Source organism: Bos mutus, chromosome 3 (genome assembly GCF_027580195.1).
Source record: "Bos mutus isolate GX-2022 chromosome 3, NWIPB_WYAK_1.1, whole genome shotgun sequence".
NCBI lineage: Eukaryota > Metazoa > Chordata > Mammalia > Artiodactyla > Bovidae > Bos > Bos mutus.
The window spans coordinates 38,308,579-38,336,283 of NC_091619.1; the positions used below are offsets into that span (position 1 = coordinate 38,308,579).

The following is a 27,705-nucleotide window of genomic DNA, read 5'->3' on the forward strand; positions in this document are numbered from 1 at the left end:
AACTCTACAGGCCAGAAGAGAATGGGATGATATATTTAAAATATTGAAAGGGAAAAAAAATCTATAACCAAGATTATTGTACCCAGCAAAGATCTTATTCAAAATTGATGGAGAAATAAGAAGCTTTTCAGACAAGCAAAAGTAAAGAGAAATCAGTACCACCAAACCAGCTTTACAAAAAATGTAAAAGGGACTTATATAGCTAACAAATACAAGTGAAGAAAAAAGATCTACATAATGAACCCCAAACAATTAAGAAAATGGCAATAGGAACATATATATCAATAATTACTATGAATATAAATGGATTAAATGCTCCAACCAAAAGACACAGACTGGCTGAATGGATACAAAAACAAGACCCATATTTATGCTGTCTACAAGAAACCCACTTCAGACCTAAAGACACATATAAACTGAAAGTGAGAGGATGGAAAAATATTTTCTATGAAAATGGGAAGCAAAAGAAAGCTGGAGTAGCAATCCTCCTATTAGAGAAAATAGACCTTAAAATAAAGAATATTACAAGAAATAAGGAAAGATACTGCATAATGATCAAGGGATCAATCCAAGAGGAAAACATAACAATTGTAAATATCTATGCAACCTACAGAGGAGTACCTCAATACATAACAGACATAAAAGGAGAAACTGACAGTAACAGAATAAAGTAGGAGACTTTAACACCCCACTCACACCAATGGACAGATCATCAAAACAGAAAATTAATAAGGAAACACAAGTCTAAAATGATACATTAGATGAGATGGATCTCATTGATATTTTCAGGACATTCCATTCAAATGCAGAAGAATACATCTTCTTCTCAGGTGTACATGGAACGTTCTCCAGGACAGACCACATCTTAGGTCACAAATCAAACCTCAGTAAATTTAAGAAAACTGAAATTATATCAAGCATCTTCTCTGATAAGAATGCTATGAGACTAGACACCAATTACAAGAAAAAAACTGCAAAAAACAGAAAGACATGGAGACTAAACAACACATTTCTAAATAATCAACAGGTTACTGAAGAAGTCAAAAGAGAAATCAGAAAATTTCTAGAAACAAATGACAATGAAAACACGGCAACTAAAAACCTATGGGATGCAGCAAAAGCAGTTTTAATAGGGAAGTTTATAGCAATACAATCCTACCTCAAGAAATAAGAAAAACATCAAACAGACAACCTAACTTCACACCTAAAACAACTAGAAAAGGAAGAGCAACAATACTCCAAAATTATTAGAAGGAAAGAAATCATAAAGATTGGAGCAGAAATAAATGAAAAAGAAATGAAAGACACAATAGCAAAGATTAATAAAACTAAAAGCTGGTTCTTTGAGAAGATAAACAAAATTGACAAACCTTTAGCCAGACTCATCAAGAAAAAAAGAAGAATCAAATCAACAAAATTAGAAATGAAAAAAGGAGAGGTTACAATGACAATGCAGAAATACAATGGACAACTATATGGCAATAAATATTATGAACAACTATATGGCAATAAAATGGATAACCTGGAAGAAATGGACAGATTTTTAGAAAAGTTCAATCTTCTAAGAGTGAACCAAGAAGAAATAGAAATTATGAACAACCCAATTACAAGCACTGAAATTGAAGCTGTGATCAAAAATCTCCCCCAAAAAACCAAAAGCCCAGGCAGATAGCTTCACAGGAGAATTCTATCAAACATTTAGAGAAAAGTTAATGCCTATCCTTCTAAAACTCTTTGAAAAAATTGCAGAGGAAGGAACACTTCTAAACTCATTCTACGAGGGCACCATCACCCTGATACCAAAAACAAACAGAGACAACACAAAAAAAGAAAACTACATGCCAATATCATTGATGAACGTAGATGCAAAAATCCTCAACAAAATTTTAGCAAATAGAATTCAGCAACACATCAAAAAGCTCATACACCATGATCAAGTTGGGTTTATTCCAAGAATGCAAGAAGTCTTCAATTAATGCAAATTAATCAATGTGATACACCATATTAACAAATTGAAAGATAAAACCATATGATCATCTCAATAGATGCAGAAAAATCTTTTGACAAAATTCAGCACCCATTTGTGATTAAAACCTTCAAAAAATGGGCATGGAAGGAACCTACCTCAACATGGCAAAGGTCATTTATGATAAGCCCACAGCAAACATTATTCTCAATGGTGAAAACCTGAAAGCATTCCCCCTAAAATCAGGAACAAAACAAGGGTGTCCACTCTCACCACTATTATTCAACACAGTTCTGGAAGTCCTAGCTGTATCAATCATGGAAGGAAAAGAAATAAAAGGAATTCAGATCAGAAAAGAAGAAGTAAATCTCTCACTGTTTGCAGATGACATGATACTGTAAATAGAAAACACAAAGATAGTATTAGAAAATTACTAGAGCTAATCAGTGAATTTAACAAGGTTGAAGGATACAAAATCAATACTGAGAAATCACTTGCATTATCACTAATAATGAAAAAACAGAAACAGAAAGTAAGGAATCAATCCCACTCAACATTGCAACAAAAAGAATTAAATATCTAGGAGTAAACTTACCTAAGGAGACAAAAGAACTGTACACAGAAAATTATAAGACACTAGTGAAAGAAATCAAAGATGACATAAACAGATGGAGAGATATTCCATGTTCCTGGGTAGGAAGAATCAATATTGTGAAAATGAGTACACTAGCAAATGCAATCTACAGATGCAAGGCAATCCCTATCAAATTACCAATGGCATTTTTTACAGAAGTAGAACAAAAAATCTCACAATTCATATTCAAACACAAAAGACCCTGAATAGCCAAAGCAGTCCTGAGAAAGAAGAATGGAGCCAGAGGAATCAACTTTCCTGACTTCAGATTATACTACAAAGCTATGGTCATCAAGACAGTATGGTACTGGCACAAAAACAGAATATAGACCAATGGAACAAGATAGAAAGTCCAGAAATAAACCCATGCACCTAGGGGTACCTTATTTTTGACAAAGGAGTCAAGAATATACAATGGGGAAAAGACAGCCTCTTCAATAAATGGTGCTAGAAAACCAGACAGCTACATGTAAAAGACCTTTTAGAACTAACACCCAAAAAAGATGTCCTTTTCATTATAGGGAACTGGAATGCAAAAGTAGCAAGTCAAGAAACACCTGGAGTAACAGGCAAAGTTGCCTTGGAATACGGAATGAAGCAGGGCAAAGACTAATAGAGTTTTGCCAAGAAAATGCACTGGTCATAGCAAACACCCTCTTCCAACAACACAAGAGAATACTCTAGCATCGAAATCACCAGATGATCAACACCAAAATCAGATTGATTATATTCTTTGCAGCCAAAGATGGAGAAGCTCTATACAGTCAACAAAAACAAGACCAGGAGCTGACTGTGGCTCAGATCATGAACTCCTTATTACCAAATTCAGACTTAAATTGAAGAAAGTAGGAAAACCATTAGACCATTCAGGTATGACCTAAATCAAATCCCTTATGATTTACAGTGGAAGAGAGAAATAGATTTAAGGGCCCAGATCTGATAGATAGACTGCCTGATGAACTATGGAATGAGATTCGTGACATTGTATAGGAGACAGGGATCAAGACCATCCCCATGGAAAAGAAATGCAAAGAAGCAAAATGGCTATCTTGGGAGGCCTTACAAATAGCTGTGAAAAGAAGAGAAGTGAAAAGCAAAGGAGAAAAGGAAAGATATAAGCATCTGAATGCAGAGTTCCAAAGAATAGCAAGAAGAGATAAGAAAGCCTTCCTCAGCGATCAATGCAAAGAAATAGGGGAAAACAAAAGAATGGGAAAGACTAGAGATCTCTTCAAGAAAATCAGAGATACCAAGGGAACATTTCACGCAAAAATGGGCTCGATAAAGGACATAAATGGTATGGACCTAACAGAAGCAGAAGATATTAAGAAGAGGTGGCAAGAATACACAGAAGAACTATACAAAAATGATCTTCATGGCCCAGATAATCACGATGGTGTGATCACTCACCTAGAGCCAGACATCCTGGAATGCGAAGTCAAGAGGGCCTTAGAAAGCATCACTACGAACAAAGCCAGTGGAGGTGATGGAATTCCAGTTGAGCTATTCCAAATCCTGAAAGATGATGCTGTGAAAGTGCTGCAGTCAATATGCAAGCAAATTTGGAAAACTCAGCAGTGGCCACAGGACTGGAAAAGGTCAGTTTTCATTCCAATCCCAAAGAAAGGCAATGCCAAAGAATGCTCAGACTACCACACAATTGCACTCATCTCACATGCTAGTAAAGTAATGCTGAAAATTCTCCAAGCCAGGCTTCAGTAATACGTGAACCGTGAACTTCCTGATGTTCAAGCTGGTTTTAGAAAAGGCAGAGGAACCAGAGATCCAATTGCCAACATCCACTGGATCATGGAAAAAGCAAGAGCATTCCAGGAAAACATCTATTTCTGCATTATTGACTATGCCAAAGCCTTTGACTGTGTGGATCACAATAAACTGTGGAAAATTCTGAAAGAGATGGGAATACCAGACCACCTGACCTGGCTCTTGAGAAATCTGTATGCAGGTCAGGAAGCAACAGTTAGAACTGGACATGGAACAACAGACTGGTTCCAAATAGAAAAAGGAGTACGTCAAGGCTGTATATTGTCACCTGCTTCTTTAACTTCAATGCAGAGTACATCATGAGAAACGCTGGACTGGAAGAAACACAAGCTGGAATCAAGATTGCTGGGAGAAATATCAATAACCTCAGATATGCAGATGACACTACCCTTATGGCAGAAAGTGAAGAGGAACTAAAAAGCCTCTGGAGGGAGGAGGCAGAAGGGTTCAGGATGGGGAACACATGTATATCTGTGGTGGATTCATTTCGATACTTGGCAAAAGCAATACAGTATTGTAAAGTTTAAAAAATTAAATTAAATTAAAAAAAAAAGAAAGTGAAAGTGGAGAGTGAAAAAATTGGCTTAAAGCTCAGCATTCAGAAAATCAAGACCATGGCATCCGGTCCCATCACTTCATGGGAAATAGATGGGGAAACAGTGGAAACAGTGTCAGACTTTATTTTTTTGGGCTCCAAAATCACTGCAGATGATGACTGCAGCCATGAAATTAAAAGATGCTTACTCCTTGGAAGGAAAGTACTGTCCAAATAGATAGCATATTGAAAAGCAGAGACATTACTTTGCCAACAAAGGTCCATCTAGTCAAGGCTATGGTTTTTCCTGTGGTCATGTATGGATGTGAGAGTTGGACTGTGAAGAAAGCTGAGTGCCGAAGAATTGATGCTTTTGAACTGTGGTGTTGGAGAAGACTCTTGAGAGTCCCTTGGACCTCAAGGAGATCCAACCAGTCCCTTCTGAAGGAGATCAGCCCTGGGATTTCTTTGGAAGGAATGATGCTAAAGCTGAAACTCCAGTACTTTGGCCACCTCATGCGAAGAGTTGACTCATTGGAAAAGACTCTGATGCTGGGAAGTTTTGGGGGCAGGAGGAGGAGGGGACGACAGAGGATGAGATGGCTGGATGGCATCACTGACTCGATTGACATGAGTTTGAGTGAACTCCAGGACTTGGTGATGGACAGGGAAGCATGGTGTGCTGCGATTCATGGGATCGCAAAGAGTCGGACATGACTGAGCGACTGAACTGAACTGAACACGTTAAAGAATGAAATTAGAACACTTCCTAACACCACACACAAAGATAAACTCAAAATGGATTAAAGACCTAAATGTAATACCAGAAAGTACAAAACTCCGAGGAAAATATATGCAGAACACTCAATGAATAAATCAAAGCAAGATGTTCTATGACCCACCTCCTAGAGTAATGGAAATAAAAACAAAAGTAAACAGGTGGGACCTGATTAAACCTAAAAGCTTTTTCATAGCAAAAGAAACTATAAGCAAGGTGAATAGACTACATACCCTCAGAATGGCAGAGAATAATAGCAAATTAAACAATTGACAATGGATCAATTTCCAAAATATATAAGCAGTTCACACAACTCAACGCCAGAAAAACAAACAACTCAATCAAAAAGTGGGAAAAAAACTTAGAGAGACATTTCTCCAAAGAAGACATACCAGTGGCTAACAAACACATGAAAAGATGCTCAACATTACTCATTATTAGAGAAAGGCAAATTAAAACTACAATGAGATATCACCTCACACCAGTAAGAATGGTCATCATCAAAAAGTCTATAAACAATGAATGCTGGAGAGGATGGGGAGAAAAGGGAATGCTCTTTCACTGTTGGTGGGAATGTAAATTGATACAGCCACTATGGAAAACAGTATGGAGAGTCCTTTAAAAAAAAGTAGGAATAAAACCACCATAGACCCAGCAATCCCACTCCTAGGCACATACCCTGAGGAAACCAAACTGAAAAAGACACATGTATCCCATTGTTCACTGCAGCACTATTTACAATAGCTAGAACATGGAAGCAACATAGATGTCCATTGACAGATAAATGGATAAAGAAATTGTGGTACATATACACAATGGAATAATACTTAGCCATAAAAATGAACACATATGAGTCAGTTCTGATGAGGTGGATGAACCCAGAACCTATTATACAGAGTGAGTCAAAAAAAAGAAAGACAAATATATTCTAATGCATATATATGGAATCTAGAAAAATGGTAGTGAAGAATTTATTTCCAGGGCAGCAATGAAGAAACAGACATAGAGGTTAGGCTTATGGACATAGGGAGAGGGGAGGAAAGGGGAAACATATGGAAAAAGTAACATGGAAACCTACATTCAGTTCAGCTGAGTTCACTCAGTCGTGTCTGACTCTTTGTGACCCCATGAATTGCAGCAAGCCAGTCTATCACCAACTCCCGGAGTTCACTCAGACTCACGTCCATCGAGTTGGTGATGCTATCCAGCCATCTCATCCTCTGTCGTCCCCTTCTGCTCCTGCCCCCAAACCTTCCCAGCATCAGAGTCTTTTCCAATGAGTCAACTCTTTGCACAAGGTGGCCAAAGTACTGGAGTTTCAGCTTTAGCACCAGTCCTTACAAAGAACACCCAGACCAATCTCCTTCAGAATGGACTGGTTGGATCTCCTTGAGGTCCAAGGGACTTTCAAGAGTCTTCTCCAACATCACAGTTCAAAAGAATCAATTCTTCGGTTCTCAACTTTCTTCACAGTCCAACTCTCACATCCATACATGACCACTGGAAAAACCAAAGTCTTGACTAGATGAACCTTGGTTGGCAAAGTAATGTCTGCTTTTTAATATGCTCTTTAGGTTGGTCATAATTTTCCTTCCAAGGAGTAAGCGTCTTTTAATTTCATGGCTGCAGTCACCATCTGCAGTGATTTTGGAGCCCCCCAAAAATACAGTCTGACACTGTTTCCATTGTTTCCCCATCTATTTCCCATGAAGTGATGGGACCAGATGCCTTGATCTTAGTTTTCTGAATGTTGAGCTTTAAGCCAACTTTTTCACTCTCCTCTTTCATTTTCATCAAAAGACTCTTTAGTGCTTCACTTTCTGCCATATAGGTGGTCTCATCTGCATATCTGAGGTTATTGATATTTCTCCCAGAAATCTTGATTCCAGCTTGTGTTTCTTCCAGCCCAGCATTTCTCATGATGTACTCTGCATTGAAGTTAAAGAAGCAGGGTGACAATATATAGACTTGACATACTCCTTTTCCTATTTGGAACCAGTCTGTTGTTCCATGTCCAGTTCTAACTGTTGCTTCCTGACCTGCATACAGATTTTTCAAGAGGCAGGTCAGGTGGTCTGGTATTCCCATCTCTTTCAGAATTTTCCACATTTTTTTGTGACCCACACAGTCAAAGGCTTTGGCATAGTCAATAATGCAGAAATAGATGTTTTCCTGGAATTCTCTTGTTTTTTCCATGATCCAGTGGATGTTGGCAATTGGATCTCTGGTTCCTCTGCCTTTTCTAAAACCAGCTTGAACATCAGGAAGTTCACAGTTCACGTATTACTGAAGCCTGGCTTGGAGAATTTTCAGCATTACTTTACTAGCATGTGAGATGAGTGCAATTGTGTGGTAGTCTGAGCATTCTTTGGCATTGCCTTTCTTTGGGATTGGAATGAAAACTGACCTTTTCCAGTCCTGTGGCCACTGCTGAGTTTTCCAAATTTGCTTGCATATTGACTGCAGCACTTTCACAGCATCATCTTTCAGGATTTGGAATAGCTCAACTGGAATTCCATCACCTCTACTGGCTTTGTTCGTAGTGATGCTTTCTAAGGCCCACTTGACTTCACATTTCAGGATGTTGGCTCTAGGTGAGTGATCACATTATTGTGATTATCTGGGTTGTGAAGATCATTTTTGTACAGTTCTTCTGTGTATTCTTGCCACCTCTTCTTAATATCTTCTGCTTCTGTTAGGTCCATACCATTTATGTCCTTTATCGAGCCCATCTTTGCATGAAATGTTCCCTTGGTATCTCTGATTTTCTTGAAGAGATCTCTAGTCTTTCCCATTCTGTTGTTTTCCTCTATTTCTTTGCATTGATTGCTGAGGAAGGCTTTCTTATCTCTTCTTGCTATTCTTTGGAACTCTGCATTCAGATGCTTATATCTTTCCTTTTCTCCTTTGCTTTTCGCTTCTCTTCTTTTCACAGCTATTTGTAAGGCCTCCCCAGACAGCCATTTTGCTTTTTTGCATTTTTTTATTACCATACATAAAATAGACAGCCAATGGGAGTCTGCTGTGTTGCTCAGGAAACTCAAACAGGAGCTTTGTATCAATCTAGAGGGGTGGGCTGGGGTGGCAGATAGGAGGGAGGTTCAAAAGGGAGGGGATATATGTATACCTATGGCTGATTCATGTTGAGCTTTGACAGAAAACACAAAATTGTGTAAATCAATAAAAAAAAAAAAGTAAAGTAAAAAAAAAAAAAACTATCTGGAACGAAAATGGAAATACAACATATCAAAATGCATGGTATAAAGCAAAAACAATTTTGAGAGATGTGTTCATTGTGTTAAATGTAGATATTAAGAAAGTAGAAAAATTACAAAAAAGTCTTATTTTATATCTCAAGGACCTAGGAAAAAAGAGCAAAGTAAGCTCAACGTTAGCATAAGGAAGAAAGTAGTAAGGATTAGAGGGAAAAAATATGAATAGAGATCAGCAAAATAAAAAGGTTCAACAAAATTAAGCTGCTTCTTCATAAAGATTTTTAAAAATTACAAATCTTTAGCTGGATTGCTGCTGCTGCTGCTAAGTCACTTCAGTCGTGTCTGACTCTGTGTGACCCCATAGACGGCAGCCCACCAGGCTCCGCCATCCTGGGATTCTCCAGGCAAGAACACTGGAGTGGGTTGCCATTTCCTTCTCCAATGCATGAAAGTGAAAAGGGAAAGTGAAGTCACTCAGTCGTGTCCGATTCTTCACGACCCCATGGACAGCAGCCTACCAGGCTCCTCCGTCCATGGGATTTTCCAGTTAAGAGTACTGGAGTGGGTTGCCATTGCCTTAGCTGGGCTAACTATGAAGAAAAGAGAAATAAAACTAGAAAGAAACGAAGAAGATGATAATACTGAAGAAATACAGAAAGTCATAAGAAACTATTAAAAACAATTAGATGCTAATGAATTAAATCATGTAGAAGAAGTAGAAACATTTCTAGAAACACACAACCTATTAAGACTGAATCATGAAAGTTATTAAATAAATTAGCAAGTAAAGAAAGTGAATCAGTAATCAAAGCCCTTCCAAAACCCAAACCCCAGGACCAGACAATTTCACTGGCAAATTCTACTGAACATTTTCAGAAGAATTAACACCATCCCTTCTTGAAACTCTTCCAGAAAATTGAGAAGAAATACCTCCAACTTATCCCATGAGGCCCATGTTATCCTGATATGAAAGTCACCTAAGAACACCACAAGAAAAGAAAACTATAGGACAGTATCTCTGGTGTATATAGATGTAAAAATTCTCAACAAAATATTAGCAAATTCAACTAAAGAATACATTAAAATGCGTATACATCATGACCAAGTAAGATTTATCCCTGGGATGCAAGAATGGTTCAACATATATAATAAATGTAACTTTTTAAGAAAATTAAAGACAAATATCTCAATCATCTCACTGGATATAGAAGAATCATTTTACAAAACACAACATCCTTTCACGATAAAAATACTACACAGATTGGGCATAGAAGGAACATACCTCAACAAAATAAAGGCCATATACAAGAAATACACACCTAACATTATATTCAAAGGAAAAAAGTTGAAACCTTTTCATCTAAGATCAGTAACAAAACAAAGAGGTCCTCTTTTATCACTCTTATTTAATACAGCAGAAGTTCTAACTGGAGCAATTTGGTGAGACAAAGAAACAAAAGGCATTCACATCCAAAAAGAAGAAGTAAAACTGTAGTTATTTCCAGATAATATGGGTTTGTACATTGAAAATCTCAAAGACTCAGCCAAAGAAAGTATTGTAACTAGTCAGCAATTTCAGTAAAGTTGCAAGATACAAAATTAACATACAGAAATCAATTATATTTCTATACATTGATTTAATCATGTAACATCTAAAAAAATAAAGAAATCTATCTCATTCAAAATAACAAAATATTTAGGAATAATTTTAACCAAGAAAGTGAAACATTGGTACAACAAAAATCATGAGTTTGCAAAAGAAACTGAAGAAGACACAAACACATGAAAAAATACCCTGTGTTCATGGGTTGGAAGAATTAATGTTACTAAAATACCCATACTACCCAAATCCACCTATAGATTCAACACAATTCCCATCAAATGTCAATGACTTTCTCTATAGAAACAGAAGAAAACAATCTTAAAATCTGTATGGATCCCCCCAAAACCCTAAATAACAAAAACAGTACTAAGGAAAAAGAACAAAACTGAAAGTATCACATTTCCTTATTTTAAATTATGCTTTAAATCTATAGTAATAAAAACAAAAAAACAGTAGGGAATGGCACAAAAATAGACTAGTGGAGCAGATCAGAAAGCCCCAAATTAAAACCTCTAAATATACAGTCAACTGTATAGGAGAACAAAGAACACCCAAGGGGAAAGGATAGTCTCTGCAACATTTGGTATTGGCAAACTGGATAAACACACAGAGAACAATAAAATTATATCTCTATGTTGCAACCCATGGGAGCTCAATAAAGATTTATGGAACTTTTGAAAAGATTACAATAGATATTTCTATCACACTTCACAATTCTCTTTGTAGTCAACTTGTCTACCAGACCTGGCCCCTTGGTAACCATTCACCAGGTTATCCAATTCACTAGCTGTTCTATAGTTTTAATTTTATACTATTATCTAAAAATGTAGCCACATAGTATGTGATTTTTTTTTTCTAACTTTACAATACTGTATTGGTTTTGCCATACATCAAAATGAATCCGCCACAGGTATACATGTGTTCCCAATCCTGAACCCTCCTCCCTCCCCATACCATCCCCCTGGGTCATCCCAGTGCACCAGCCCCAAGCATCCAGTATCGTGCATCAAACCTGGACTGGCGACTCGTTTCATATATGATATTATACATGTTTCAATGCCATTCTCCCAAATCATCCCACCCTCTCCCTCTCCCCAGAGTCCAAAAGACTGTTCTATACATCTCTTTTGCTCTCTCGCATACAGGGTTATCGTTACCATCTTTCTAAATTCCATATACACGCATTAGTATACTGTATTGGTGTTTTTCTTTCTGGCTTACTTCATTCTGTATAATAGGCTCCAGTTTCATCCACCTCATTAGAACTGATTCAAATGTATTCTTTTTAATGGCTGAGTAATACTCCATTGTGTGTATGTACCACAGCTTTCTTATCCATTCATCTGCTGATGGACATCTAGGTTGCTTCCATGTCCTGGCTATTATAAACAGTGCTGCGATGAACACTGGGGTACACGTGTCTCTTTCAATTCTGGTTTCCTCAGTGTGTATGCCCAGCAGTGGGATTGCTGGATCATAAGGCAGTTCTATTTCCAGTTTTTTAAGGAATCTCCACACTGTTCTCCATAGTGGCTGTACTAGTTTGCATTCCCACCAACAGTGTAAGAGGGTTCCCTTTTCTCCACACCCTCTCCAGCATGTATTGCTTGTAGACTTTTGGATCTCAGCCATTCTGACTGGTGTGAAATGGTACCTCATAGTGGTTTTGATTTGCATTTCTCTGATAATGAGTGATGTTGAGCATCTTTTCATGTGTTTGTTAGTCATCTGTATGTCTTCTTTGGAGAAATGTCTATTTAGTTCTTTGGCCCATTTTTTGATTGGGTCATTTATTTTTCTGGAATCGAGCTATAGGAGTTGCTTGTATATTTTTGAGATTAGTTGTTTGTCAGTTGCTTCATTTGCTATTATTTTCTCCCATTCTGAAGGCTGTCTTTTCACCTTGCTTATAATTTCCTTTGTTGTGCAGAAGCTTTTAAGTTTAATTAGGTCCCATTTGTTTATTTTTGCTTTTATTTCTAATATTCTGGGAGGTGGGTCATAGAGGATCCTGCTGTGATGTATGTCATAGAGTGTTTTGCCTATAGTATGTGTTTTTCTGAGTCTGGTTTATTTTACCAAATATGATACACTTGAGATAAATCCATACAATTCCATGATCAGTTGTCACTGTTTTATGTAGAGGTACAAAAATAACTGAAAAACTTTTGGGTTGTTTCCAATTTGGAGGATGATGAATAAAGCAGGATATTTATTTATAGGCAGGTTTTTTTAATTCCTGTAAACACATACATAAAAATTTACCATTAATTTTTTAAGCATAGTTCATTGGTATTAAATTCAATTGGTATTAATAAATTGGTATTGGTATTTAATACCAAATAAGTTGGTATTAAATTGTACAACCATTGCCACCACTGATTTACATAACTCTTTTTATCTTGTAAAACTGAAATTCTGTACCAATTCAGCTCCCCATTCCTCCATCCTTGTGTCCACCTCTTTGTGACCCCATGGACTGCAGCATGTCAGGCTCCTCAGTCCTTCACTATCTCCTGTAGTTTGCTCAGATTCATGTCCAGTGAGTTGGTAATGCTATCTAACCATCTCATACTCTGAAGTCACCTTCTCCTTTAGTCTACAGTCTTTCCCAGCATCAGAGTACTTTTCAATGAGTCAGCTCTTTGCATAAAGTAGCCAAAGTATTGGGACTTCAGCTTCAGCAATAGTCCTTCCAATAAGTACTCAGGGGTGATTTCCTTTAGGATTGACTGGTTTGATCTCCTTGCAGTCCAAGGGACTCTTACGAGTCTTCTCCAACACCACAATTAAAAAGCATAAATTCTTCAGCTCTCAGCCTTCTTTATGGACTAATTTCACATCTGGACATGATTACTGGAAAAACTACAGTTATGACTATACGGACTCTTGTCGGCAAAGTGATGCCTCTGCTTTTCTATACTCTATGTTTGTCATAGCTTTCCTTCCAAGGAACAAGTGACTTTTTATTTAATAGCTGCAGTCATGGTCCACAGTGATTTTGGAAACCAAAAATATAAAATCTGCCACTGCTTCCACTTTTTCCCCTTCTACTTCCCATGAACTGATGTGGCCAGATGCCATTTTCTTCTTATTATTTTTTTTAACTATTGAGTTTCAAGCCAGCTTTTTCACTCTCCACTTTTACCTTCATCAAGAAGGTCTTTAGTTCATCTTCACTGTCTACCATTAGAATGATATCATCTGCATATCTGAGGTTGTTGCCATTTCTCCTGGCAGTCTTGATCCCAGCTTGTGATTCATCCAGCCCAGCATTTTGCATGATTTACTGTGCACACAAGTTAAATAAGCATGGTGACGTTATACAGTCTTGTCATAATTCTTTCCTAATTTTGAACCAGTCAGCGTTTCCATGTTGGGTTCTGTTTCTTCTTGACCTGCATACAGATTTTTCAGGAAACAGGTAAGGTGGTCTGCTACTCCCATCTCTTGAAGAATTTTCCAATTTGTTGCGATCCACACAGTCAAAGGCTTTAGGGTAGCCAATGAAGCAGAAATAGATATTTTTCTGTTAACTCCCTTGCTTTCTCCATGATCCAAAGAATGTTGGCAATTTGCTCTCTGGTTCCTCTACCTCTTAACACCCTGCCTTGTTCATCTGGAAGTTCTTGGTTCACGTGCTGCCAAAGCCTAGCTTGAAGGATTTTGAGCATAACGGTGCTGAGGTTGCAGCTGGTGGTTTACTTGCTAAATCATGTCTGACTCTTGTGACCCAAGAGTGTGACCTTGGAGGCTCCTCTGCCCATGGGATTTTCAAGGCAAGAATACTGCAATAGACTCCCATTTTCTTTTCCAGGTGATTTTCTTGACCTAGGGATTGAACCCATATCTCCTGCATTGCAGGCAGATTCTTTACTATTGAGTCACCAAGAAGTCTATAACCTTGGTATAATGGGAAAGCATGTGAAATGAGCACAATTGTATGGTAGTTTGAACATTCTTTGGCATTTCCCTTCTTAGGGACTGGAATAAAAACTGCCCGTTTCCAGTCCTGTGATTACAGCTGAGTTTTCAAAATTTGCTGGCGTATTGAGTCCAAAGAACTGATGCTTTCAAACTGTGGTGCTGGAGAAGACTCTTGTGAGTCCCTTGGACTGCAAGGAGATCCAACCTGTCCATCCTAAAGGAGACCAGTCTTGGGTGTTCATTGAAAGGACTGATGCTGAGGTTGAAACTCCAGTACTTTGGCCACCTCATGTGAAGAGTTGACTCATTGGAAAAGACCCTGATGCTGGGAGAGATTGGGGGCAGGAGGAGGAGGGGACGACAGAGGATGAGAAGCTGGATGGCATCACCGACTCAATGCACATGAGTTTGGGTGAACTCCGGGAGTTGGTGATGGACAGGGAGGCCTAGTGTGCTGCGATTCATGGGGTTGCAAAGAGTTGGACACAACTGAGTGAATGAACTGAACTGAACTGAGTGCAGTACTTTAACAGCATCATCTTTTAGGATTTGAAATAGTTCAGCTGGGGTTTTGTCACCTTCACGATCTTTGTTTTTAGTAATGATTCTTAAGGTCCACATGACTTCACATTCCAGGATGTCTAGGTGAGTGACCACACCATTGTGGTTTTCCAGATCATTAAGACTTTTTTTTGGTATAGTTCTTCTGTGTATTTTTGCCATCTCTTGTTAATCACGTCTGCTTCAATTAGGTCCTTACAATTTCTGTCCTTTATTGTGCCCATCCTTGTATGAAATGTTCCCTTGATATGTCCAATTTTCTTGAAGAAATCTCAGGTATTTTCTATTCTATTGTTTTCCTCTATTTCTTTGTACTGTTCATTTAAGAAGGCCTTCTTATATCTCTTTGCTATTCTGTAGAACTTTGCATTCAGTTGGCTACAGCTTTCCCTTTCTCCCTTCCATTTCATTTCTCTTCTTTCCTCAGCTATTTGTAAAGTATCCTCAGACAACCAGTTCACCTTCTTGCATTTGTTTTTCTTTAGGACAGTTTTCATCACTTCCTCCTATACAATGTTACCATCTTCTGACCTTAGCTCATCAGACACTGTCGGTCAGATCTAATTCCTTGAATCTATGTATCACCTCCACTTCATAATCATAAAGGATATGAATCAGGTCATTCCTGAATGGCCTAGTGGTTTCCCCTACTTTCTTCAATTTAAGTCTGAATTTTGCAAGAAAGAGCTCTTGATCTGAGCCACAGTCAGCACATATCTTGTTTTTGTTGACTGTATACAGCTTCTCCACCTTTGGCTGCAAAGAATATGGTCAATCTGATTCCAGTATTGACCTTCTGGTGATATCCATTTGTAGAGTTGTCTCTTGTGTTGTTGGGAGAGGGTGCCTGCTATGACCAGTGTGTTCTCTTGACAAAACTCTGTTAGCCTTTGCCCTACTTCATTTTGTACTCCTAAGCCAAACTTGCTTGTTACTCCAGGTATCTATTGACTACCTACTTTTGTATCCTAGTTCCCTATGATAAAAAGGAAATGATTTTTTAGTGTTAGTTCTAGAACATGTTGTTAAGTCTTCACAGAATCAGTCAACTCCAGCTTCTTCAGCATCAGTGGTTGGGCATAGACTTGGATTACTGTGATACTGAATGGTGTATCTTGAAAACAAACTGAGATCATTCTGTCATTTTTGAGATTGCACCCAAGTACTGCATTTTGGACTCTTTTGTTGACTATGAGCACTAATCCATTTCTTCTAAGGGATTCTTGCCCACAATAGTAAATATAATGGTCATCCAAATTAAATTCGCCCATTCCCATCCATTTTAGTTCACTGATTCTTAAGATATCAATGTTCAATCTTGCCATCTCCTGCTTATGTGCTCTCTCACTCAGCCATAACCAAGTCTTTGCTACCCCATGGGCTGTAACCTGGCAGGCCCCTCTGTCCATGGAACTTTCCAGGCAAGGATGCTGGAGTGGGTTTCCATTTCCTGCTCCAGGATATCTTTCCAACCCAGGGATTGAATCTGGGTCTCCTACATCTCCTGCATTGGCAAGCAGATTCTTTACTGCTGTGCCACCAAGGAAGCCCAGAATACTTGGATGGGTTGCCATTTCCTTTGCCAGGGGATCTTCCTGACTCAGGGATTGAACCTGAATCTCCTGGTTGGCAGGCAGGTTCTTTACTACTGAACAACCTGGCAAGCCCATCTCCTGCTTGACCTTGTCCCAATTTACCTTGATTCATAGACCTAATACTTCAGATTTCTATGCAATATTGTTCTTTACAGCACTGGAGTTCACTTTCACTGACAGGCACATCCACAACTAAATGTCATTTCTGCGTTGGCCGAGCTGCTTCATTCTTGCTGAAACTTTTGGTAATTGGCCTTTGTTCTTCCCCAGTAGCACACTGGACAACTTCCAATCTGGGGGGTTCATTTTCTGGCATTATATTTTTGTGCCCTTTCATACTGTCCATGGGGTTCTCCGGGCAAGAATACTGGAGTGGTTTGTCATTTCCTCCCCCAGAGAACCACATTTTGTCAGAACTCTTCACTATGACCTGTCCATCTTGGATGGCCCTGCATGACATAGCTCATAGCTTCAGTGAGTTACACAAGCCCCTTCACCACCACAAGGCTGTAATCCACGAATTGTCTAGTAGTCTCCTCCTTTTCTGGGGTTTAAAGTGAGATGATTATTTCATCTCTTCCAAATCTATCTTATGTTTGTCGCTGTTGAATAGCAGCTTCTCCTTTCCAAGAAGCCTCTCCATAAAGTCTCTCTAAATGGTAGCTTCAAGGTCACAGGTCTGTCACAGCAGTTCCTGACTCCAAATGTATATGCTCTCATTAAATTGTCATTGAGGCTTTCATCTCTGTGTTTCCTTTGGGCTGGGAACCTTGCCTTCTTTATCCTTCTGTTGTTAATGCATTTCAGCACTGAGGATGGAATTTTGGCCCCTACTACGATATGTGAAGATGACAGCACTTCAACAAATATCCAGGAAGCTTCTTGTTCTGAGTGTGGAAACATAACTCCACCTCACTGACAACCACAAGATAGAGAAGCAACTTCAGGGAAGAGAGGTGAGGCCCAGAACCTGTCTAACTGCTCTTTGGATATTAATCTGTTATTAGATACATGACTAGCAAATATTTTCTCCCATTCTGTGGGTGGATTTTTTTCTCTATAGATAGTGGTTTGTTTTTTTTGACATTCAAGTTTTAAATATTATCATGAAATCCAATTTGACTGGTTTTTGTTACTTGTGTTGTTGGTGGCATATCTAAGAAATCATTGCCAGATAAAGCATGACTTATGAAGTCTTTATCCCATATTTTCCTCTAAGGTTTCATTGTTTTAGCTCTTAAATTTATATCTTTGATCCATTTTGAGATAATTTTTGTATATAGTGTTAGCTAAGTGACCAAGTTTATTCTTTTACATGTGACTATTCAGTTTTTTCAGCACCATTTGTTAAAAAGACTCTTTAACAGGTCTTAGAAACCTAGTCAAAAAACATTTCACCATACGTATAACACATTCATTCATTTCTGAGCTATTTTATTTCATTGGTTTATATGTTTGTTTTTATGACATTATCACATTTTAGGTTTGTAGTAGGTTTTGACATCAGGAAGTGTGAGTATTACAGCTTTGTTCTTCAAAAGACTGTTTTGGCCATTTGGGGTCCCTTAAAATTCCATATAGATTTTAGAATGAATTTTCTTATTGCTAAAAAAAAAAAAAAAATTGGGGATTTTGATAAGAACTGAATTGAGTCTGTAGATCTCTTTCCATAGAATTTATATTTCAACACCATTAGATCTTCCAATCCATAAATATGGGATTTGTTTCCATTTATTTATATATCAGCAATGTTTTATAGTTATTACTATACAAGTCTTTCATCTTCTTCATTAATTCCTAAGCATTTTATTCACTTTCATGCTATTTTTTAAATTTATTTAATTGAAGGCTAATTACTTTACAATATTGTAGTGGTTTTGCCATACATTGACATGAATTAGCCATGGATGTACATGTGTTCCCCATCCTGAAACCCCACCCACCTCCCTCCCCATCCCATCCCTCTGGGTCATCTCAGTGCACCAGTGCACCTTGAGCACCCTGTCTCATGCATTGAACTTGGACTGGCAATTTGTTTCACATATGATAATTTACATGTTTCAATGCTATTCTTTCAAATCATCTCACCCTTGCCTTCTCCCAGAGTCCAAAAGACTGTTCTATACATCTGTGTCTCTTTTGCTGTCTCGCATATAGGGTTATCATTATCATCTTTTTAAATTCCATATATATGCATTAGTATACTGTATTGGTGTTTTTCCTTCTGGCTTACTTCACTCTGTATAATAGGCTCCAGTTTCATCCACCTCATTAGAACTGATTCAAGTGTATTCTTTTTAATGGCTGAGTAATACTCCATTGTGTGTATGTACCACAGCTTTCTTATCCATTCATCTGCTGATAGACATCTAGGTTGCTTCCATGTCCTAGCTGTTATAAACAGTGCTACAGTGAACATTGGGGTACACGTCTCTTTCAATTCTGGTTTCCTCGGTGTGTATGCCCAGCAGTGGGACTGCTGGGTCATATGGCAGTTCTATTTCCAGTTTTTTTAAGGAATCTCCACACTGTTCTCCATAGTGGCTGTACTAGTTTGCATCCCACCAACAGTGTAAGAGGGTTCCCTTTTCTCCACACCCTCTCCAGCATATACTGCTTGTAGACTTTTGGGTAGCAGCCATTCTGACCTGCGTGAGATGGTACCTCATTGTGGTTTTGATTTGCATTTCTCTGATAATGAGTGATGTTGAACATCTTTTCATGTGTTTGTTAGCCATCTGTATGTCTTCTTTGGACAAGTGTCTGTTTAGTTCTTTGGCCCATTTTTTGATTGGGCCGTTTATTTTTCTGGAATTGAGCTGCAGGAGTTGCTTGTATATTTTTGAGATTAATTCTTTGTCAGTTGCTTCATTTGCTATTATTTTCTCCCATTCTGAAGGCTGTCTTTTCACCTTGCTTATAGTTTCCTTCGTTGTGCAAAAGCTTTTAAGTTTAATTAGGTCCCATTTGTTTATTTTTGCTTTTATTTCCACTACTCTGGGAGGTGGGTCATAGAGGATCCTGCTGTGGTTTATGTCAGAGAGTGTTTTGCCTATGTTTTCTTCTAGGAGTTTTATAGTTTCTGGTCTTACTTTCATGCTATTGTAAACTGAATTGTTTCCATGTACAGATTGATCAGTCCTTTTCATATTGTTCATTATTCATGTATAGAAATGCAACTGATTTTTGTATGTTGATTTTGTGTGTGTGTGGGGGGGGATCTTCAGGGTTTTCTAAATAAGATCGTATCTACAATTCAATAGAAAAAAAAACAATTTCAAAATAGGCAAAGGACTGGAACAGATTTTTTTTTTTCCAAATAAGACATACAATGTGCAACAGGTACATGAAAAGACGTTCAACATAACCAATCAACAGAAAAATGCAAACCAAAATCACAATGAGATCACCCACCTTACACCTGTTTGTATGACTATCATCAAAAAGGAAAGAGATAAGAAATGCCAGCAAGAATGTGAACAAAAGAGAAGGCTTATACTCTGCAGGTGGAAATGTAAACTGGTAGTCACTATGAAGAACAGCATGAGAATTCCTCAAAAAATTAAAATCTATCTACTATATGATCCACTAATTCCACTTTTTAGTATATATTCAAAGTAAAACAAAAAACAAAAAAACATTATTTAGAAGAGGTATCTGTACTACTATGTTCATTGCAAGAGAACCTACAGGGCCATCAACAAATCAATGGATCAAGAAAACATGATATACGTATATATGTATGCACACACACACATGAATACATACACTTATGCATAATATTTCACTGTGTGTGAATGAGCTTGGAGGCATTAAAGAAACCAGACAGAAGACAACCAAATACTGCATGGTATCATTTCTATTTAAAAAAAAAAAGTTAAGCTCATATCCAGAGAGTAGGAAAGTGGCTGCCAGGGGCTGGGTGGTGGGAAGTAGAGCAAGGTTGGTAAAGGTTACAGACTTTGTTATAAAATGAATAAGGACTAAGGACATGATGTATAATGACTATAGTTGGTAACAATGTAATCTATAATTAAAATTTGCTAAGAGAGTAGTTGGAGAAGGAAATGGCAACCCACTCCAGTGTTCTTGCCTGGAGAATCCCAGGGATGGGGGAGCCTGGTGGGCTGCTGTCTCTGGGGTTGCACAGAGTCAGACATGACTGAAGCAACTTAGCAGCAGCAGCAGCAAAAGAGTAGTACTTAAATGTTCTCATTAAAATAGAAAATGAAACAAAAATATGTGGTATGATGGATGTGTGAAATAAATCAATGTGGATATTCTTTTCCAGTGTATACATATGTTAAATCACTGTGTTGTATACTTTTAGAATTTTATATGTCAACTATATCTCCCTAAAGCTGGAAAAAAAAAAAAAAAGATCATCTGTGAACAGACATAATTTACTTCTTCCTTTTCACTTTGAATCCTTTTTATTCTTTTCTTGCCAGATTGCTCTGGGTACAACTTTTAGCACTACGTTGAACAAAAGTGGCAACAGTGGGCTTCCTTGACTTGTTTTGGTTCTTAGTGGAAATGCTTTCAAAGTCTATTGCCATGGAGTATGATGCTATGAGTTTTTCATTTAAGAATATTATTATACTGAGGTAGTTTCCTCTGTTCCCAGTTCGTTGAATGCTTTTATCATGAAAGTATATTGAATTATGTCAAATTATTTTCTGTCAATTAAGATGATAGTGTAGTTTTTGTCCTTCATTCTGTTAGGTTTGATAGACTTTCAATGCTGAACCATCCTTATATTCCAGTATAGATCCCTTATGGTCATGATGTAAAATCTTTTTAATATGCTCCTTTTAAGGAGTTTTGCATCAGTGTTGAACCAAAGGGATATGGCCTGCAGTCTTCTTTATTTGAAGTGTCTTTCTCTTTATTTGATATTAGGGTAATATTGGTCTCATGGAATCAATCAGGAACCTTTCCTTCCTCTTCAATTTCTGTGAAAAGTTTAAGAAAAATCAGTTTGAATTATTCCTTAAATGCTTGCCAGAAATCAATAGTGAAGCCATAAGGCTCAAGGCTTATCTTTGTTGGGAGATTTGTGATCACTGATTCAATCTCTGTCCTAGTTACAGGTCTATTCAGAATTTCTATTTCTTTGCAGTTTAGTCTTTAGTAAGTTTGTGTTTCTAGGAATTTGTCCATTTTATCTAGTTATATATTTCATTAGTGGAGAATTATTACAGTACTTTTACAGTCCTTTTTATTTCTATAGAATCTGTAATGTAGAATGTCTCCAATTTCATTTCAGATTTTAGTGATTTTTTTTTTTCCTTTATCACTATAGGTATAGGTTTGTCAATTTTGTTTTTGAGCAATCAACTTTTGGTTCTATTGATTTTCTCAATTTTTTAAATTCCTTATTTCACTTATCTCCACTCTAATTTTTATTATGTTCCTACGTTGGGTTTAGTTTGTTCTTCTTTTTCTAGTCCTTTAAAGTTATAAAGCTAACTCATTGATTTGAAATCTTTGTTTTTTAATGTTAGTGATTCTAACTATAAAATCTCCTCTAAGCACTACTTTTGATACATCCCATAGTTTTGGTCAAAGCAACCAGTCAATCTTAAAGGAAATCAACCCTTGAATATTCATTGGAAGGACTAATGCTGAAGCTGAAGCTCCAGTAATTTTGCTCCCTCATGAGAAGAGCTGATTCACTGGAAAAGATTTTGATTCTGGGAAAGATTGAGGGCAAGAGAAGAAGGGGGTGACAGAGGATGAAATGGTTGGACGGCATCACTGACTCAATGGACATGAGTTTGCACAAATTCCAGGAGATAACAAAGAACAGTGAAGCCTGTTGTGCTGCAGTTCATAGGGTCACAAAGAGTTGGACACAGCTTAGCGATGAACAATAGTTTTGGCATGTTGCGTTTCTGTTTTTGTTTCTAAGTACTTCCTAATTTCCCATGTAATTTCTTTGACCCACTAGTTGTTCAACAGTGTACTGTTTAATTTCAACAATAGTGTGGATTTTCCAGTTTTCCTCCTTTATTTATTTCTAACATTATCCCATTGTAGTTGGAGAAGATACTTTATACATCTTTTTACAAATCTATTGAAACTTAATCTGTGGCCAGACATATGGTCTATTCTGGAAAATGTTCCATGGACACTTGAGATAAACATGTATGCTATTGTTGGCTATGGTGTTCTGTATATGGCTGTTAGGCAGGGAGTTACTTAGTCATTTATTTCCTTACTTCTGTTTAACTGAACTACACATTATCATTACCAGAGCCCAGGAGTTTCCAACTATTATTGTAGAATTATCTATTATTCTCTTCCAACTGTCAGTTTTTGATTCATATATTTTGACAATCTGTCAGTAGGCATGTAAATAATTATAATATCATTTTTCTCTATTGAAATTTGCATTAATGTTTTTGTTTCTTCCAACTTTTTAGACTTTGTCTATTTTGTATATGTCTATTTTAATACAGCCACACCTGAACTTTTTTGCTTATTATTTGCATGGAGTATTATTTTCAAAATTTCAAACTATTTGGCCTTTGGATCTGAAGTGACTGTTGTAGTTAGAGTACACAGTGGATTCCAGTGTTTAAATCCATTTTCTCAATCTTGGTGTTTTGCTGGGAGAGTTTAATTCATTTATACTTTAAAGAGACTATTATTTTGCTTGCTTACTATATGCCTCATAGTTGTTGTTTTAAGGTGGGGGGCAGCTCATTAATTCCTTTAGTGACTTTTCAGTTTAGGTCAGTCGCTCAGTTGTGTCCAACTCTTTGTGACTGCATGGACTGCAGCACACTAGGCTTCCCTGTCCATCACCAACTCCTGGAGTTTGCTCAAACTCATGTCCATTGAGTGCGTGATGCCATCCATCTATCTCATCCTTTGCTATCCCCTTCTCCTCCAACCTTCAATCTTTTCCAGCATCAGGGTCTTTACATCCAGAGAAGGCAATGGCAACCCAGTCCCGTACTCTTGCCTGGAAAATCCCATGGATGGAGGAGCCTGGTAGGCTGCAGTATACGCGGTCGATAGGAGTCGGTCACGACTGAGTGACTTCACTTTCACTTTTCACTTTCATGCATTGGAGAAGGAAATGGCAACCCACTCCAGTGTTCTTGACTGGAGAATCCCAGGGACGGGGAAGCCTGGTGGGCTGCCATCTATGGGGTCGCACAGAGTCAGACACAACTGAAGTGACTTAGCAGCAGCAGCAGTTCTTTACATCAAGAGGCCTAAGAACTGGAGTTTCACCTTCAGCATCAGTCCTTCCAATGAACACCCAGGACTGACTTCCTTTAGGATTGACTGGTTGGATCTCCATGCTGTCCAAGGGACTCTCAAGATATTCTCCAACACCACAGTTCAAACACATCAATTGTTCGGTGCTCAGCTTTCTTTATAGTCCAACTTTCACATCCATACATGACTCCTGAAAAAACCATAGCTTTGACTAGACAGATCTTCGTTGGAAAACTAATGTCTCTATTTTTTAATTTGCTGTCTAGATTAGTCATAACATTTCTTCCAAGGAGCAAGCGTCTTTTAATCTCATGGCTGCAGTCATCATCTGCAGTGATTTTGCAGCCCCCCAAAATAAAGTCTCTCACTGTTTCCATCGTTTCTCCATTTGCCACGAAGTGATGGGACCTGATGCCACGATCTTAGTTTTCTGAATGCTGAGTTTTAAGCCAACTTTTTCACTCTCCTATTTCACTTTCACCAAGAGGTTCCTTAGTTCTTCACTTTCTTGCCATAAGGGTGGTGTCATCTGCATATCTGAGGTTATTGATATTTCTTCCAGCAATCTTGATTCCAGCTTGTGCTTCATCCAGTCCAACATTACTCATGATGTACTCCGGATATAAGTTAAATGAGCAGGGTGACAATATACAGCCTTGACATACTCCTTTCCCGATTTGGAACCTGTCTGTTGTTCAATGTCCAGTTCTAACTGTTGCTTCTTGACCTGCATACAGATTTCTCAGGAGGCAGGTCAGGTGGTCTGGTATTCCAATCTCTGGAAGAACATTTCACAGTTTATTGTGATCCACACAATCAAAGGCTTTTGCATAGTCAATAAAGCAGAAGTAGATGCTTTTCTGGAACTTTATTGCTTTTTTGATGATCCAACAGATGTTGGCAATTTGATCTAGGTTCCTCTGCCTTTTCTAAATCTAGCTTGATCATCTTGAAATTCACCATTGACGTACTGTTGAAGCCTGACTTGGAGAATTTTGAGCATTACTTTGCTAGCATGAGATGAGTGCAATTGTGCAGTAGTTTGAGCATTCTTTGGCATTGCCTTTCTCTGGGATTGGAATGAAAACTGACCTTTTCCAGTTTTGGCCACTGCTGAGTTTTCCAAATTTGGTGACATATTGAGTGCAGCACTTCCGCAGCATCATCTTTTGGGATATGAAACAGCTCAACTGGAATCCATTACCTCCACTAGCTTTGTTTCTAGTGATGCTTCCTAAGGCCCACTTGACTTCACATTCCAGGATGTCTGGCTCTAGGTGAGTGAAAAAACCATCTTGGTTATCTGGGTCATAAAGATCATTTTTGTATACTTCTTCCATGTATTCTTGTCACCTCTTCTTAATATCTTCTGCTTCTGTTAGGTCCATACCATTTCTGTCCTTTATTGTGCCCATATTTGCATGAAGAGTTCCCTTAGTATCTCTAATTTTCTTGAAGAGATCTCTAGTCTTTCCCATTCTATTGTCTTTCTCTATTTCTTTGCATTGATCACTGAGGAAGGCTTTCTTATCTCTCCTTGCTATTCTTTGGAACTCTGCATTCAAATGGGTGTATCTTTCCTTTTCACTTCTCTTCTTTTCACAGCTATTTGTAAGGCCTCCTCAGATAGCCTTTTGCTTTTTTGTATTTATTTTTCTTGAGGATGGTCTTGATCCCTGTATCCTGTACAATATCACAAACCTCCACCCATAGTTCTTCAGGCTCTCTGTCTATCAGATCTAATTCCTTGAATCTATTTGTCACTTCCACTGTATAATTTTAAGCAATTTGATTTAGGTCATACCTGAATAGTCTAGCAGTTTTCCCTACTGTCCTCAATTTAAGTCTGAATTTGGTAATAATGAGTTCATGATCTGAGGCACGGTCAACTGCTAGTCTTGTTTTTGCTGACTGTATAGAGCGTCTGCATGCTGCTGCTGCTGCTGCTAAGTCGCTTCAGTCGTGTCCGGCTCTGTGCGACCCCATAGATGGCAACCCACCAAGCTCCCCCGTCCCTGGGATTCTCCAGGCAAAAACACTGGAGTGGGTTGCTGTTTCCTTCTCCAATGCTGCAAATAATATAACCAATCTGATTTCACTATTGACCACTTGGTGATGTCCATGTGTAGAGTCTTCTCCTGTGTGGTTGGAAGAGGGTGTTTGCTATGACCAGTGCATTCTCTTCGAAGAACTCTATTAGCCTTTGCCCTGCTTCATTCTGTACTCCAAGACCAAATTTGCCTGTTAATCCAGGGAATTCTTGACTTCCTGCTTTTGCATCCACTTCCCTGTAATGAAGGGGACATCTTTTTTGGGTGTTAGTTCTAAAAGGTCTTGTAGGTCTTCATAGAAACATTCAACTTCAGCTTCTTCAGCATTACTTGTTGGGACATAGACTTGGATTACTGTGATATTTAATGGTTTGCCTTGGAAATGAACAGAAATCCTTTTGTATTTTTTGAGACTGCATCCAAGTACTGCATTTGGACTCTTGCTAACTATGGCTACTCCATTTCTTTTAAGGGATTCTTGCTGACAGTAGTAGATATAATGGTCATCTGAGTTAAGTTCACCCATTCCAGTCCATTTTAGTTTGCTGATTCCTAAAATGCCAATGTTCACTCTTGCCATCTCCTGATTGATCACTTCCAATTTGCCTTGATTCATGGACCTAACATTCCAGGTTCCTATGCAATATTGCTCTTTATAGCATCAGACTTTACTTCCATCACCAGCCACATCAACAACTGGGTGTTGTTTTTGCTTTGGCTCCATCTCTTCATTCCTTCTGGAGTTATATCTCCACTGATCTCCAGTAGCATATTGGGCACCTACTGTCCTGGGGAGTTCATCTTTCAGTGTCCTTGCTTTTTGCCTTTTCATACTGTTCATAGGGTTCTCAAGGTAAGAGTACTGAAGTGGTATGCCATTCCCTTCTCCAGTGGACCACGTTTTATCAGAATTCTCCACCATGTCCCATCCATCTTGGGTGGCCCTGAATGGCATGGCTCATAGTTTTATTTAGACAAGGCTGTGGTCCATGTGATCAGACTGGTTATTTTTCTGTGATGTGTCTCCTCAGAAGATACTCAAAGACTGTTCTGTCTCAGTCTCTGTGTTCTGGTGCACACAAAGCATGTTTGATCCCTCTGAGCATCTTTGGCAGGTATGGGGTTAGAGTCTAAATGTGATTTCACCCCTCCTACCATCTTGCTGGGGTTTCCCCTTTGCCCTTGGATGTGGGGTATCTCTTCAAATTCGCTCAGTGCCACACTGCCACCACTCCAGCACCACAGTGTCTTTTACGTTGACATTTTTTGGTAGTAAAAGGTTTAAATACTTCTTCATTTTTTTATGTGTGTATTTTATAGCTCTTTTCCTTGTGGTTACCATGGAGTTTACACTTAACATACTAGTTATAAATTCTAATTCATTTTATACTAGCTTAGCTTCAATAACATACAAAAAATGTCTTTACACTTCTGTTTCCAGTCTTCAGTCATTGAGGTTCCCTGAATTAAATCTTTATACACTGTGTGCCCCTAAACATAAACAACTATTTTAAATTCATTAGTCCCTTAAATGAAGTAGAAAACAACATGTAGATTTACAGACCATAATTACAATAAAACAAACGTATTGACTAAACATTGTCTATTCAATGTATTAGTCTATTAAATCCTGTAGATAACAAATGTAGTAACTGAACACTTTTACAATATTAGCTTTTATAATTGTTCCTATATTTCTCTTTATTATGCTCTGCATTTCTCCATATGACTTTAGTTATGATCTAGTGTCCTTTCATTTGACCCTTGCAAGATTTTCATGAGCATTTCTTGCAAGGAAAGTCTAGTGGTAAACTCTCTG

The 27,705-nt window shown here is 38.0% G+C and overlaps 2 protein-coding genes across 2 annotated transcripts in view; both read right to left on the reverse strand.

Annotated features, from left to right (window-relative positions):
- LOC102275430 (alpha-amylase 2B) overlaps positions 1-27,705 on the reverse strand; it is a 76,144-nt gene that overhangs the window by 35,566 nt on the left and 12,873 nt on the right. The gene's annotated exons all lie outside the window — the stretch shown is intronic.
- RNPC3 (RNA binding region (RNP1, RRM) containing 3) overlaps positions 21,532-27,705 on the reverse strand; it is a 45,174-nt gene continuing 39,000 nt past the window's right edge. Inside the window, exon 16 of the transcript XR_011463650.1 lies at positions 21,532-21,554. The gene's annotated coding sequence lies outside the window, so the exon portion shown is untranslated. The remainder of the gene's footprint in view (positions 21,555-27,705) is intronic.